General features: G+C 42.8%; 1 protein-coding gene and 1 pseudogene across 2 annotated transcripts in view; both read left to right on the forward strand.

Annotated features, from left to right (window-relative positions):
• SAMD12 (sterile alpha motif domain containing 12) overlaps positions 1 to 16026 on the forward strand; it is a 487288-nt gene that overhangs the window by 152386 nt on the left and 318876 nt on the right. The window lies entirely within an intron of this gene.
• Positions 4673 to 8701, forward strand: LOC105979228 (annotated as a pseudogene).

A 16026-nucleotide genomic window follows, 5' to 3' on the forward strand; every position in this document is an offset into this window, starting at 1 on the left:
CGGGGAGGAAACATTTAGGAACTAAAGGAAAGTTGTATTTTCCTCTAGATGTACTTCGTTCAAGGCAGATTTATTTGTTCTTTTGGCAGTCGGTGATCCATTCAATATTCTTCCCCGGCACCTTAATTAAAATGCAAGGATTCTTCTTAGGTCTTCCTCATTCAATGTCCCTTGTCATACACTCCTGTCACCTAATTAGGTTTCTTCTCCTCCTTCCTTCTCTTGTGTGACTCTTGACATAAAACTATGAAACTCCCAACAGAAAGTATAGTGCCTGGCATGGAGTAAGTGCTTGATAAATGCTGAACAAGTGAATAAATAAATTGGATCGAATAAATCAATCCTCCCTCCCTTTCATGGTGGGATTGTTGATGGTTGCTTTGTTTTTATACCGAATCCAGCAAGTAATCCAATGTGGTGTATGGTTATGAAAAACCACACCAGCACCTTGTTGCTATCAAGCTGATTCCATGATTGAACTACTGAATTGTATGATATGTGGATTATGTCCAAAGAAAAGTATTTTTTTTAATGTTCATGGAAAATTGAATTAAGGAAAAAAAAAAGCTGATTTCAATTCATGTTGCATTTGTGTACAGACTAGAATGGGCCCAGAGATTTTAGTGGCTGTGATTTTACAGAAGCAGAAAAGTAGGCTTTTCACTCACAGTGCCTCTGGGTGGATGGGAAGTGCCAACCTTTCTGTTAGTAGTCAGATACAAATAATTTGCACCACTCAGGGACCTTGGAGTGTGGTTCTAGGACCATATAAGGTAGAGTAAATTCAGAAAAGAAAAGGAGTAATGGGGATGGGATGTGTATGAGGAGCAATATTGTATTAGAATTTAGAGCAGATTGGAAGCTGTTTTTATTACTAGAAAATCCATTTATATTTTATTTTTCATAAAATCAATGCTGTATATCATTATTTTTTTTCTTGTCCTGAAGCTTAGATATGTTCATTGTATTCAAAATATTTCAAGCTTATTCCAGAGTTTTCATTTCCGTGACTACTAGTGATAGCAAACCCATAAACATCTCCTTACTACTGCCCCTCCTTTTCACCCTTCTCCTGGTCTCTGCTTTTTCCTCACCTGCCTCTGTTTTCTTCAAGGCAATTGTCCCCACTGTGACAATGCTTATGGAAGTAGCAACCTATAGAGAGGATAACTGGATTGATAATTGCCTAGGGGCAAGCAGGGGAGGAGGAGGGAAAAATGGGGCGCTTACAACAATGAGTACAAGAAGAAATTGCCCTGAAATTTATTGTGGTGGTGATTGTGAAGATCTTTTTTTTATTAATCATTTTATTGGGGACTCTTAGAGCTCTTACCACCATCCATACATGCATCCATGTGTCAAGCACATTTGTACATGTTGCCATCATCATTTTCAAAACATTTTCTTTCTACTTGAGCCCTTTCCTGCATACTCCCTCCCTCACAAACCCTTGATAATTTATAAATTCCTACCCCCCACCGATGTCTTCCACCAACTGCTGTCACCCTTCACCCACTTTTCTGTTGTCCATCCCCCTAGGAATGGGTTATATGACAATCATTGTAATCGATTCCCCCTTTCTCCCCCCACCTTCCCCTTACCCCTTACACTCCTGGTATCTCTATTCTCAATATTGGTTGGTCCTGAGGGGATTATCTGTCCTCGACTTCCTGTGTTCCTAACTCTTATCTGTAGCAGTGTACATGTTCTGGTCTAGTCAGATTTGTAAGGTAGAATTGAGGTCATGATAGTGGGGGGTGTGAGGGAGGAAAGTTTCAAAGACCCAGAACAAAAAGATCATATCAATGTGAATGAGGGGTGGGTGGTTGTAGAGTGGAGATCCAATGCCCATCTGTAGACAATTGGACATTCCCTTACAGAAGGGTCACAGGGAAGAGATGAGACAATCAGGGTGCAGTATAGCACCAATAAATCATACAACTTTCTTCCAGCACAAATCTTAATATGATTGAGCAATTAAATTATAGGATGTGTGAAGTAGATGCCAAAAAAAATCCCATTTTAAAAAAATCAAACAATGTTTTGCACTGGGAAAATCTGCTGCCAAAGGCTTTTTTAAAGTGTCCAAAAGCAAAAATGTAACTTTGAAGGCTAAGGTAGAATGATTTCAAGCCATGGTATTGTCAATCATCATATGCAATTGAAAGTTGGACAGTGAATAAGGAAGACCAAACTACTGCCGGATTTGAATTGTGGATCCCGAATATACCATGGACTGTCAGAAGAAAGACCAAATATGTCTTGGCAGAGACACATCAGAATGCTCTTTAAAAGCTAGGATAATGAGACTCTAATACACTTTGCACATGTTATCAGAAAGGACCAGTCTCTTGAGAAGGACATCATGCTTGGTAAAGCAGCGCATCATCGAAAAAGAGGGAGACCGTCCAGGAGCAGGAGGACTGGACTGTGTTTCGCAGAGTCCCTCAGAGTCAGAGCCCACTCAACCACAACAATGTCCGTGTCTCACACTAGCACACAAGCAGGTATTCGTCTGCCTTTCTGAGCAATGTTTCCAAAGGAACGTTGCAAGTAATTGATTAAATATTTCATGAATCAGTAAACCCTTGGCTTATTTTATAGAACAACCTTCCCAATCATCCGCTTTCCACCTGATATCTAAAATTCATGGTGGTTTTCTTCTTTTAGAATTCAGGAAATTTAACAGGCGTCACTCAGGCTGCACATCTAAAATCTTTGTATGCACCTGGCACAAATAGTTATAATAATGGTTGCTTGTTTCAAGCAGCATTTAAATCATTTGCATTTAATATGCAGAGACGAGTTCTCGGCATTCAGTGCTGTCTAGTCCTTCGTCATCTGGAAGGACAGTCGTCTTAAGTAGAAATTAAATTAAAATGTACAAGTGCTGCTGAATGTGTTAACCCAGGAAATCAAAAGCTTGCAGGTCACAACGAAAAGGGTGGTGTGGCAGACTGTGAATTACTGTGTGGCACTTGTTCCCTGTGTAATGAATTCTTAAAATAATTAATATTCTAAAAACTGGAGTCATGTATTGAGCACCTCCATAAAATGAAAGGTGTGTGTGTGTGTGTGTGTGTGAGAGAAAGAGAGAGAGAGAGAGAGAGAGAGAGAGAAAATATGGGAGAGCCTCAAAAAGTTAATGGAAAAATCCTATTATCATTTTTTTACATTCCACTATTTTTTTATTATAAATTACAGAGCAGACCAATTTTCCATTGAGCAGTCCAAATGCATTTTGTGTCACCCCTTTGATTATAGTCCTCACAGTGTAACATCCTTTGTTTATAATCCCCACAGCCCATTTCTCCCTATCCAATCCTCCCTTCTTTGCTCACCCTTCTGAATGCTGTCTGTGGGCAAACGCTGCCTGTTTGATCTCACCTGGTTGATGAGGCTAAGGTGTGTGTACCTCCCTGTGGTTATTCATCCCTTTCTGGGCCTCTATGATTTGGCTGAAAATTGAGCCAGAGGAGGTAAATAACATCGTGTTCATTATCTTTTAATTCCATTTTCCAATAAACTTTTTAAAGCCTCCTCATATGTGTGTGTATGTACATGGGGGGTATATATATGTATGTGTGTGTGCGAGTGTATATGTATGTATAACTGGATACTAATAAACTGCTAGTTTGCTTTGAACAATGGGGCAAGCAGCATGAAATTAAGTGTGTCAGGCACATTAAATCTTCACATTTAAACTTTTTATACGGCCACTTTTCAGTGAGTAACAGGAGCTTGAAAACTAGTTTGACTCTGAAAAGAATTGTTGAATAAAATACATTTGATGAGTAGAAATAATAAGATCCAGAGGGTGGCTGAGAAAAAACTTGGCATTGCCCAGCGTGCAGTGTGAAAGGGTTTTGCGGCTTCATAATCAATAATCCCAAATGGCTCTGAGGGGCTCTGCTGATGTGCGAAAGGTATAGAAAAACGATGTCATGGAGGAACAGAGAATCAACAGAAAATTGGTTTGGAATCCTTGTCTGGGCTTTTCTCTAAAGGATCAGAAAAAATGTGTTGCCCTCGATTCTCTCTGGTCTGAATATCAAATGTGTAGCCTAGATAGTTTTATTATTAAATTAATGTGCTTTCAAATCAAAGAGGTCAGGCAATGCAGAGGATACCTTTGAACCCCCGGCCTCCTTCTGCAGTTGCTGAGAATGTGCAACGGCCAGAGGTTGAGGGTGTTAAATTTAACATCCTGGGGATGTACAAGAAGGAACTGGAACTGGAATTAAACACGAAAAGGGGAGCCTATGAAAAGGGAATAAACAGGAGGCTAAAAGAGTGAAAATATGGAAGAGGTGTTTGTTCAGACGCTGCTTTGTGGGGAAATGTGATTTTAGTTAAGTGGGAAAATTGCACGGGTGGCGTCCATTCCTGTGTCCTTTCTCAGTCATCTGAAGTCTCGGGGGTGAGTGCTGAGGGGGGGGGCTGTGCTTTAGGACATTTCCTAAGCACTTCCACAGAACCCCAGATTTCACTCCCACAGATGTCATGCCTGAGCCCCAATCTGGAGCCTCACTCCCGGAGAGTCATATATTTCTATAGCGGGGCTGGAATGATCCTCCTTGGAGAAAGTCAGTCAGCCTCACAGACCCAAGACATGGGTCAAAGACCCAAGGCGTGTTCTGAGAAAAGACCGTGTTTTCCTTCTTTCGCCCTCATGGCCAAGGCGCTAGAGTTTCCAGTGAGTATTCATGACCCATCAGAGTAAGGTGAATTCTCTGTTGCAGACACTGTGCCAACTTCTTGCCTGGGTCCATTAAATGACCTGGACAGGATGCCACCTTTCTCATCTCTCCACACTGCCTTGTGTAAAACTGTTATAAAATGGCACGCGTCAACTCCTCTGCCGTGTCGCCTCCCAGTATACTTAGAGAAATCCAGCCCCTGGGGAATGATGAATGCTGTTTATTAAGGACCTGTAAACGAATGTTTCTAGCACAAAGCTGAAACCCAACTTCTAAGTCACTCACACTTCTTCACTGGGAGTAAGAATGGTAGTAGCACTAACAGTAGTGGAAGTAACAGTAATAGTGATAATAAAATTACAATCATTTTAGAAACATTCAATTTCGAATGCTTTTCAACCAAACACAACTTTCCTTTCATGTGTATTTCTAATCATCTCCTCATAACCAGCCTATGAGATAAATATTTTATTATTCCCATGCCCTCGATGATGACGAACCTTGGTAGTGTAGTAGTGATGCATTGGGCTGCTAACCGCTAGCTCAGTAGTTCAAGCCACCAGCTGCTCTCTGGGAGAAAGAAGAGCTATCCACTCCCATAAAGAGTCCACACAAAGAAAACAAGCTCACTGCCACGGAGGCAATGCTGACGCATAAGGAGCCCTGTGGGTGGGTTTCCGAGACTGCTCCTGTGTATGGGGGAAAGCCCAGTCTTTCTCAAGCAGAGTGGCTGGTCGTTTCAAACTGCCAACTAGATGGATTGCAGCCCAACATGTAACCTCTATCCCACCAGGGCTCCTCCATAAAGAGTTACAGTCTGAGAAACCTACAGGGACCATTCTACCTGTCCTATAGGGTCAGTGTGAGTCAGAATCAACTCAGTGGCAGAGTTTGGCAAAGCAATGTCTTACGGAGATTGAGCCTCCTGGATAAGATGAACACATCTTCCATCCTCCCATCCGCCTCTATCAAGTCAATTCCAAGTCACGGCAACCCTCGTAGTAACTAACATAGCTCTCAAATCTCTCACTGCCATTGAGTCCGTTCTGACTCATCGCTCGTGTATGGCGAAGGCAAGATCCAAGGACTTCCACTGGAGCAGTGGCAAGCCAACTGCCTGCTCATGAGGTCACGCAGCCTCTAGTACTTAGCTTCCTTGGTCACACTTGGCTCACACCTCTCACTAGAAAGGGCACCATGAAGGAAAGTCGCCTTCTGTAAAAGTCGGCACCGAAACTCTGTCCCAGTGCTGGCCACTGAGCAAGTGTCCGTTCAATATTCTGAATGAATGACTGAAGTGACTCTGGGGGTAGAACCTTCACTATATTCAAGTTCAGATAGTGAACTTGAAACTCCTCTCCTTTTGTGCAAGCTGTGGCTTCTTTGCCTCCCTTTTCTTAGCTCCCAAACTCTGAAAAGTAATTGATGCACAAAGAGAATTTCTGAGAAATACCAGAGGGTCTCAAAACAATCGTGCGAACATTAAAAATAAGTTCTGGATGCTTTCAAGTAGAACATATCTGAGAACAGAACAAGACAGTGCTTGAAAATGAAAATTCAAACAGGCTTTAATGTGCAGTAAAAGGTTTAGCAGGTTAAATTGAGAAAACTCTTCGACTGTGTAGACCAGGGAAACCCTTTCTGTAAACTGTTCGAGAGTAAAGGTTTTTGGCTTTCTTTCCAGACTGTGTGGACTCGTGTCTGCTCTTATTACATGAAAGGAGTTGTGGACCTTCCATACAGGAATGGGCATAGCTGTGCTCCAAGGAAACTCTACTTGTGGGCATAGGAAGTTGAGTTTCCCAGAATGTTCATGTGGCATGAAATAATCCTCCTTTTTGACCATTACAAAATCTATTAGCTCGCAGGCTGTTCAAAATCAAACAATGGGATGAATTTGGCCCACCGGCCTTAGTTTTCTGACCCCTTATATAAAAGCAAGAGAGAGAGATCTGAGTAAATATTTTTTAGTGTGGATATTCAATTCTGAGAGTCTAGTACTTAATAACAGGAATTCTATGGAAGAAAACAGAGTAAACAGAGATTTTACTTTAAAAGTCATCATTCAGGAAATTCTCGAAGGCTGTGTTTAAATTCAAAGGGGTTAATGGAGCACCTGTCAGAAAGGAGTGAAAGAGGACCTGCCTTCAAGCTCGTTCTCCGGAAATGTCAGAACATCAAGGAGGAAAAGAAGAACGCTCGAAGATTTATGTAGTGGTGACTGTGCAATGCCCCTTGATAAGACTGAATGATTAAACTATAAAATTGTATGATATGTAAATGGAGTGCCCATAAAAGCTGCTGGGGTGGCAGCAGGGAGAAGAGCCTGAGACCTCCTAGTGAGAAAGATACAAGTCACCAGAAAAGAAATAGAAATTAAACTACCTTGAACTTCTTCTCCAACACTATTTAAAGGTAGAAAACTAATGATACCATGCCTTCAAAACTTTGGGGGGATTTTTTTCTTCAACTGTACATACTACATTTCATCACATTGTCAACCAAAGGTGGTCTTAGAATAAAGGCCTTTTTCTGATATGTAGAGACTGGAAATGTTTACCTCCCATGAGCCCTTCCAAAGAAAGTCACTTGTGAATGTATTCTGGCAAAAAAGAAGGTGTAAATGAAAAAGAAACAAGAAAGCTAAGAATCCAGGAGACCATTGCTCCATCCAGTCCAGGAGAATGATCTAAGCAAGTACAAAGTGATTCCTGTGCAGGCGGCCCAGAGGCGAGCAGGAGTCAATCATAAAGAATGACAGGAATCTGAAAAACGAGGGAATATAATTAAAATTCGTGAAAACATGATGCTAATAATACAAGAGAGAGAAAAGCAAACAGAATAGTATAGTTCAAAGAGCCTAACCAGTATAAATATGTTTGTGTCAAATATGGAGAAAACGAAAATATAGCATGAATTTAAGGAACTACTCGGATATGATGGCGACCCTCGGGTCTCCCGTGTCACGGGGGCTTCTTGACCGGTTCTCAGAGGGCAGAGCTTGTCTGCTTGAGGTTCCAAACCCAGTTCCGGCCCCTGGCCCAGCTGCAGGCTCTGCAGGACAGGTTTACCTCCAAGGCGGCAGAATCTGCTAAGCCCGGGATAAAGAAGCCTACATTTATGAGGACTGTAGGAAATGAGGAAATCCATGAGGAAGTCCAAAGCAGACTCATCAAGGTGACAGGTTTGAATTTCCAGGAGATTTCAAGCCAGCTGTGCAAGAACTGAAGGTCCCAACCAACAAGCTGATAGCCCAGGAAGATTTGGGAGAGACTCCAGGCAGGCCATCGAAGCGGCTAAAATACAATTGAAAATGCCCCGTTCTAGAAAAGCACACACCAATAAAGGATGTGTTAGCTGAAGATGATATTTTGGAAGGAACAGAAACAACCAAATATGTGTTGACGGATCTATCGGATAATGTATCCCACCAGGAACATCTTATCGTCATTCAGAGAACCCAGTGGCACACTATGCAAAGCAGAACCAAATGATCCAAATTTATTTCCCAAAGGAACGTCATAGAATTTGGATGCAAATAATTTTCACAGAAGGAAATCTTAAGGACGTGTACAGTCTCAACTGACATGCTGGCACCCTTAAACTCTGCATCGCCCAGTTGGAACCAGATGCCGCAGAGTCTACCAAGGTTCATCCGCAGACGTGTGAAGATGTAGATGAACTTGGAAAATAGGACCTATGAGGGTCAGCAAGGCACTTCGGTGGGATGGCTTGGTATTTTGTAAATAAGGAAAAGACTGGTAGCCGGCTGGTTGGCCAAATTCAGAGAGATGTGGTCGATGACACTGCCAGCCTGGTGCAGCTGTATCACATGGACCACCTAGAAGGCCAGTCAGCTCCAGAGGCCAGAGAGCAGGCTGCTGAGGGATTAAGATTTAGCTAAGGTCTTGGCAAAACCAGAAGCAGCAAATGGAGCACCCTTAGAATGCACATTGCACGCGTGTCTAGATGCATCCATTAGCCATTCTAGAGCACCGTAACAATATTTTTAAGTAAATTTTATTAATGACTAATAAGATTTCTCTTTGTTAATCTCAGACCAAATGTTTATAAATTTCCAGATTAAAAGGTTAAAGGAAGAAGGAGAAGAAGAAATCTAATTAGAATTCCCAGTGGGCCTGATGTGGCACTGCTGGGAAGGCAAAGAAGGGAAAATAACCCGAGCCAGACTAATTGGTCCAGCGTCTCCACAGTGGGTATAGAGCAGCAACACAGCAACCGGTGCTTGTTGATATTTTCAACTGTTAATTAATCAACAATCCAAGCACAGTAGTCTAAATAGGGGTTGTAAGACAGAAATGTTATGTGGTTAACCTTGATAATATAAAAGCAGAACTATAGAGGGGAGAAGGTAGGACTTTCAAAGAGGGAAACCAGTAGAGGGGAAAAAGAAAAAGCAAACAAGTATTTGCAAAAAGAAGAGTCCTTATTTGAAGAGTCATAATTATGTACTTAGATTCTGTAAGGTTACAAATTTGACCAGTGGACCTACAGGTTGGGCGGTCAGGGCAAAGAGTGGGGAGAGAAGAGGAGACTAGAAAGCTAGCATAGGTGTGCTGATTCCTTATCATTCTCATCGGGGATAATTAGATATTCTGTAAATTTGACATAGGGAGGAGATCAAAAAGAAAAATAATGAAGAGGTTGCCCCTGTAAACTGCAACCGGGATTGAATAGACGAGGATTTCAGTTAGGGGTTTGTGTGTCTTCTTCGTTGAGGGAGAAAATAGTTGCCAGGGAAGAAATTGGTCAAGTGGCTGGTGTTTCTCACCATGAGCCCTTTGTATGATTTGCCATTTTAAAAGCCTGTATGCATGCTTTCTTTGATAGCAACAAGAATATTACACATGTTGTTATCACTCACTGCCATTGAGGCAATGCCGACTTGTATCAACCCTGTAGGACAAGGTAGAACTGCCCCAGTGAGCTTCTGGGACTACTGCTCTTAATGGGAGTAGAAAGCCCTGTATTTCTCTTGCATTATCATGGAATAATAAAAACGACTTAAATTGGTAAGCAAGCCAGGTTCCATAGTGATTTATTCAGAGAGTAATACTGCCGTACAAACATGGATATGGGTTCTGAAAAAGCAACTTATGAAAGTAATAATAATTGTGTTCATAAGGTTAGTCTTGGAAAAATGTCCTTTAGTTTTGTAAAATTTAGTCATATTAGAAAAACAGATATGAGTGTATAAGAAAAATGTGTGTTTTATTTTAATCTTACCATTTACATCACTTCCATTTTGTTCTCTTCCCTATTATACATACAGGATGAGATTTTTGAACTCTTTCAATCTTAGCTTCTTAGGCCATTTTGTGTGAATTGACCAGTCTGCATGAGCTAAAAGTTGCCCCATTGAATTCATTTGTCATTTGAGTGACTTGAATGGGTGGACACTTTATTTTTCCTTCAAGTAAACATGGAGCTTCTCAAGGACTGTCATTGTGTAGACTTCATGTTTAGCTCAAGAACACTTGTAGGGGAAGCCCAGCGTCCCTTCCTTGCCCAACTAAATACGGTTGCATGCATATTTCTTTATATTTTCTTTTCCACTTGATTATCAACATGCTGGATTCAACGTATTTAGGTACCTTCAGACCCCTCTTTTTCTGTCAAGCCTTCTAAATGAACATTGCCTCCTGGGTATATTTCATTCCATCTTTACAATAACTTTGTAAGAGGAGCGGAAGAAGTGTTTTTATTTGCATGCTACTGGTTATGAACTTGAGGAACAGAGAGTGCAACACTGCTCTCATATACCATACAGAAAATATGCATTCTTCTAAAAGAAGGAGAGTAGAAATTGCTTTGGGTTAGGATTCAGGTGACTGGTGCCCATCCCAGCTCTGCCCTGGGCATTCCCAAGTTAAGATAAAGACAGGGTTGCCTTTGATGAGGTATATGAGTTTATCAATTGCTTTAAGATATAGAGGCAATCTGACACTGGGAACCATAGTAAGACAGTTCACACCTCTGATCATCATTTCCTCTGTCCATCAAGCCAGGGTAATATCATGGATGAAGGATGGAGTTTGGAATTGGAATTGTTGCAGACCAGGCGTGGCCTTAAACTAGTTATTTAACCTCTCTGAGAGTCTATTTCTCTGTAAACTGGAAGTAATAATGGCAATAACAACTTTGTAGGTTGTTGGGAAGATTAAAGCAATTCATCCCACAGGCTGTGTTAAAAATCATATCTCTGCAATGGCATTAATCACTCTGCTGCATTCCCAGACCTGATTTGGGGTAGTGGGCTTGAAACCCTACAAATATAAGTCAGCCTTTAGAGAGCCAAAGCCTTTAGTTCAAATGCCCCCTCTGATTCTTACCAAGTTCTTGATCTTGAGTTTGAACTATACTCACTCCATCGAGTTTGCAAGGCTGCAACCTTTTGGAAGTAAATCACCTTATTCTTTCTGAGTTTCAGATTCCTTATTGCAAAATGGAGCCAGTAATCGTACCAACCTCAGTGCTTTTGAGGATTAAATGGAAGAATGCAAGGAAAGTACTTAACATGATGTGTAATACGTAGGAAAAGCTCACTGAGTGGTAGGAATCCATTGTATTATGCATCAATCACCACAATAAAGCTCCCCAGCCAATACAATTATCACCATTCTGTTAGTTTGTCATAGGTCACTGTCATGCTGGAAGCTAAGCCCCTGGCATTTCAAATACCAACAAGTCCACCCATGATGGACAGGTTTCAGAAGAGCTTCCAGACCAAGACAGCATAGGAAGAAAAGCTTGGCAAACTCCTTCCAAAAGTTAGTCAACAAAATTCAATGCATCACAGTCGAACGCTGTCCAAGCGATGCTGGAAGATGAGTCCCCTAGTTTCAAAAGCACTACGTAATAAGTGCAATAATGAACTTAAACATTACAAAGACAGCGCAGTACTGGGCTGTTTTTGTATAAGGTTGTTTTATATAAGGTTCTTTCTGTTTTATATAAGGTTGTCGTTGTTGTTGTTGTTGTTGTTGTTGTTGTTGCTGCTGTTGTTGTTAGGTGCTATCAAGTCGGCTCTGACCCATAGCAACTCTATGCACAGCAGAACAAAACACTGCACGGTCCTGTACTATCGTCACAATTGTTCCCATGCCTGAGCTCATGTATGCAGCCACTGTGTCAATCCATGTCATCGAGGGCACTTCCTCTTTTTCACTGCCCCTCGGCTTGACCTAACATAATGTCCTTCTCCAGAGACTGAGCTCTCCTGACCATATGTCCAAAGTATGTAAGATGAAGTCTTGCCATCCTTCCCTTTAAGGAGAATTCTGGCCTTACTTCTTCCAAGACAGATCGGTTTGTCCTTTTAGAAAACTAATTTAGTGGCTATGAACAACTACACCCCCCCCACCCCCACCCCACCCCCACCCTGTGTAAGCCTTGAGCGGCATACAGTGATAAACCTGACTTTTGTTCTCTGACCTGTGGGCCTGATAGGCAGCTCGGCCATGCTGACCTAATTTGGGAGGCCTGACTCACCTGCCTGCATTCAATGTGGGTTGACCGGTCTCTTCCACACATCTGGAACCTTGGCTGGAGCAACTCAGTTGAATCAGCTGTGCTCCACAGAAAACTGTCTCCAGTGGGCCACCCAGGCATATTCTCATCACAGTTGCAGAGAAGCCAGAGAAAGAGTGCATCTTCCCTCCAGGGCTCTTTAGGATTCAGCTCAGGCCTGAGCCATCATCACCTCTGCCAATGACTTTCCTTCAAAACAAGCCATGAGGCCAGCCTGGAGTCAAGGGGTGGGGAAACAGATGCTGCCCTGGGGACAGAAGGGCTTCCATTCCTATTGCAAAGGGTGCTTTTTGCCCTGAAGGCATTTTACTCTCAATCTGTATTCCAAAGGGGATTTTGTAGCTATGGTGGAGATGGTGATCCTATCAGGAGCCCTCTTTCTGGTTCATCTTGGCTTTCATTTGGGCGTTGTCCAGCCTGCGTTCCTCTAGCCTTTCATGTGGGGCTGCCCAGAATAGGGCATGCTCAGGGTGTCAGTGTGCCTTTGTGCCTTGCACGCACAGCCTCGCCCACAGGGTGCGCTCATTTGTGCAGATGAGTGATGGGCTCCCCTGCTGCACGAAGACAGCACAGACGCAAAGGACAGCACGATCCTTTCCCTCAGCATGTCTCTCGACAGGCCGCACAATATGGGCTGAGAGGGAGAGGAGGCATTGATAACCAGAGCCATCCGTTTGCTGGTGACTGTGCATGTCTGTTTGTTGTTGTTTCTTTCCTCTCTGAGAGCTTTAATGTTAGAGACTCTGATGTTCCGTCAAGTGCATTTGAGAGGCAACAGATCTTCCCGACATTGCACGCAAGCCTCCCCTTCACAGCTTGGGAGCAGTAAAGGCCACACATCTGGATGGGGCTTAGAGAGTCTGAACTGTATCTTTGGCACAAAATTAGGCTACTTTGTTCAGGAATGTCCCTGGAGAGAGGGAAACGCTAACTCTGATGTTCAGGGAGAGGCTAATGGCATCATCTATTGCTGGAAGCCCAGACCCCCAAACAAACCTACTGCCAGTCCGTCGATTCCAACTCTTAGCAACCCTTGATGGAAGACCAAAGGTGACATCTATTTGTCTGGTTGCAGCAAAGCAAGAATTAAGAAGGGGCATCCCTTTGCTAAATGTGGCTAATTTATCTTTCATCCTTCTTTCCCGCCCTTCTTCTGAATTTTCTCAGTGGTATTTTTTAATCCTCTGCCTCTCTTATCAACTTTCAGTCTTAGCTCACAATCAGTGTGGTAGTTACATCATCTGGTGTCCATTTGAGAGGATTATGAGTGAAGGGATGGAGTCTGGCCTGTCAATCAAGAGGCCTCTGTGTGGGCGTGGCCTTCTCCCGAGAATTCTGGGAACTTCGGCATTTTCTCCTTGGAGGCGGGAGAGAATGTCTCTCTGCTCACTCTCTTGGGTACTCTCTACTGACAAGGTAGACTCCCTGCGAGGCATCCCTGAGGAGAAGCCACATGGACCAAGCCTGATGCAGCCAGAACCCTGGACCTGGAGAGGACACATGGAGGCCTCTGCCAGCACTGAGATGCTTACAATGCCACTGGATCCAAAGACTTTCTACCCACTGGCCTGTGATCATCCTGCATTCGGCATCATTGCATGTGTTGCGTGAGTCTGAAGAGGACTTTATAGATCAGTGTCAGACATATGGCCAAATATCAGACTTATGGGCTTGGACTGGACTGGGTTGGGATGCTTTCTTAATGTACAATTACCCTTCATATAAAACTCTGTCTTATACACATATGAGTTTCTATGGTTTTATTTCTCTAGATTCCCTAAAATTCCTGTGTTCACTGCACTGCTGCTTCCCCGAGCCCCAGAAGAGTTTACATATGCCGTTCAAACTTAGAAAACCCTCACTGCCATTAAGTCAATGCCAACTCGTAGCAACACTATAGAACAGGGCAGAACTGTCCTGTGATTTTCCAACACTGTAACTCTTAATGGGAATAGAGAGCTCTGTCTTTCTCCAGGGAGTACCTGGTGGTTTCAAACTGCTGACCATGCCATTAGCAGCCCAACATATAACTACCAGGGCTGTATGCCATTCAAAAGCTGCTAAAAATTCGTTGTCATCAGGTAAGTTCTGACTCATGACCATCCTGTGTATGTAGAAAAGAACTGTGTTTCAGAGAATTTTCAGGGCTGTGACCTTCTGGAAGCAGATCACTTAATCTCCTCCTGAGTGTCACCTCTAGGTGGTTTGAACTAGCAACCTTTCCATTAGTGGTTGTCTAAGTGCTATTTAGATACAAAAATTAAAATTTCAGAACACACGGTGTGCACTCTGCAACAACTTTAAGTAAGCCACTTCTAGTCTTTCCAGAGCCTACAAGGTAGGTCATATGAGCAGTGCTTTGAGAAACACACTGAAAGACGTGCCAGGCACTGTGAATTGAACGTCGGAGCTGCCTTTCAGCCCAGATCCGCATGATTCTAAATGCCAAGATGTTTTCATTAGATCACTCTCTGTCTCAAGGAAGAAAGAAAGAAAGAAACCTGAAGATCAGAGATTTGCGCTATCTTGCTAAGAATTATAGTCAAGCTGTCTCTGCATTTCTGGCTCAATTTAAGAGAAATCGAATAGGAAAGGCTGTCTTCGCTCCAACTTAGGAATGTCAACAGCACAACTGGGACCTCAACCAATTTTCTGCCACTCCGAGGACCGAGGAGTTGTGATCAATGATGACAGACCCAGCAGGTTTTCTCAATTGGTGCACAGGTCGTTCTTTTAGGGCCGTTGTGTGCTAGGCACCATTCTAACATTGGGGTCCTCCGTGAAATAAAGATGCTTGCCCTGATGGAGGTTGCAAACCAATGGGAAGAGATAGAGAATAAATAATAGACAAAATAAATCAGAGGATGATGCGGCTCGTGGGGTGGTGCTTTTCAGGAAGACAGGAACAATCGAGCAAGGATTATTACCAGGAGCAGAGGACAAAATGTGGTGTTTTCAAACAGGGGAATCTATAGAGGACTTATTGAAAAGATGATATTTGGAGAAAGGTTTAAAGGAAGTAAGGGATGTAGCCATGGTGTGTGTCTGGGAGAACATCCCAGGCAAAATAACAGCTGGACATGGCTGGTATGTGTGAGCCACAGCAAGGAGGTGACTATGGTGACTGACAGGAGTGCCATAGGTTGAGAAAAGATTAATATGCAATGAGGCCACCGAGATGGGGTAATCAGAATGTGGGGGACTTTGTAAGACATTTTACAGACTTAAAATTAGGACAGAAGAAGAAATATAGCCTGCTAAAAGATTGATGTAGGCATGACATGATGGTATTCTGATAGGGGTTGGTGTGTTGGTGGTGCCTAAAACAGATTGATGTCTGGTTGCATTTGAAAGTCGAGCCATCAGGTTTTCTGAATAGACGAGAAATGGAATATGAGAGTCAGAGAAGAGTCTTTGGTGAATCTACTGTTTGGGACTCGACAAAGGGAAGGATTGCGTTGATTACCAAATGCAATGGAGAAGACTGCAGAAGGAGCTGAGACGGAGAGGGCAGAGGAAGGAAGTCAGTTAGGGACATGTTGAACTTAAGATGTCTGTTAGCTATCTAGAAAAGGGAACCGATCACAATGATCTACCAATAGCCCCCTCCCAGGGAGATGGACAACAGAAAAGTGGGTAAAAGAAGACATCGGTCAGTGTAAGACATGAAAAAATAATAATCATTTATAAATTATCAAGAGTTCATGAGGGAGGAGGGGAGGGAGGGAGGGAAAAAATGAGGAGCTGATTCCAAGGGTTCAAGTAGAAAGAAAAT

The sequence above is a fragment of the Echinops telfairi genome, unplaced genomic scaffold (genome assembly GCF_000313985.2).
Source record: "Echinops telfairi isolate 266 unplaced genomic scaffold, ASM31398v2 ScPeMD7_1;HRSCAF=3_0, whole genome shotgun sequence".
Taxonomy (NCBI): domain Eukaryota; kingdom Metazoa; phylum Chordata; class Mammalia; order Afrosoricida; family Tenrecidae; genus Echinops; species Echinops telfairi.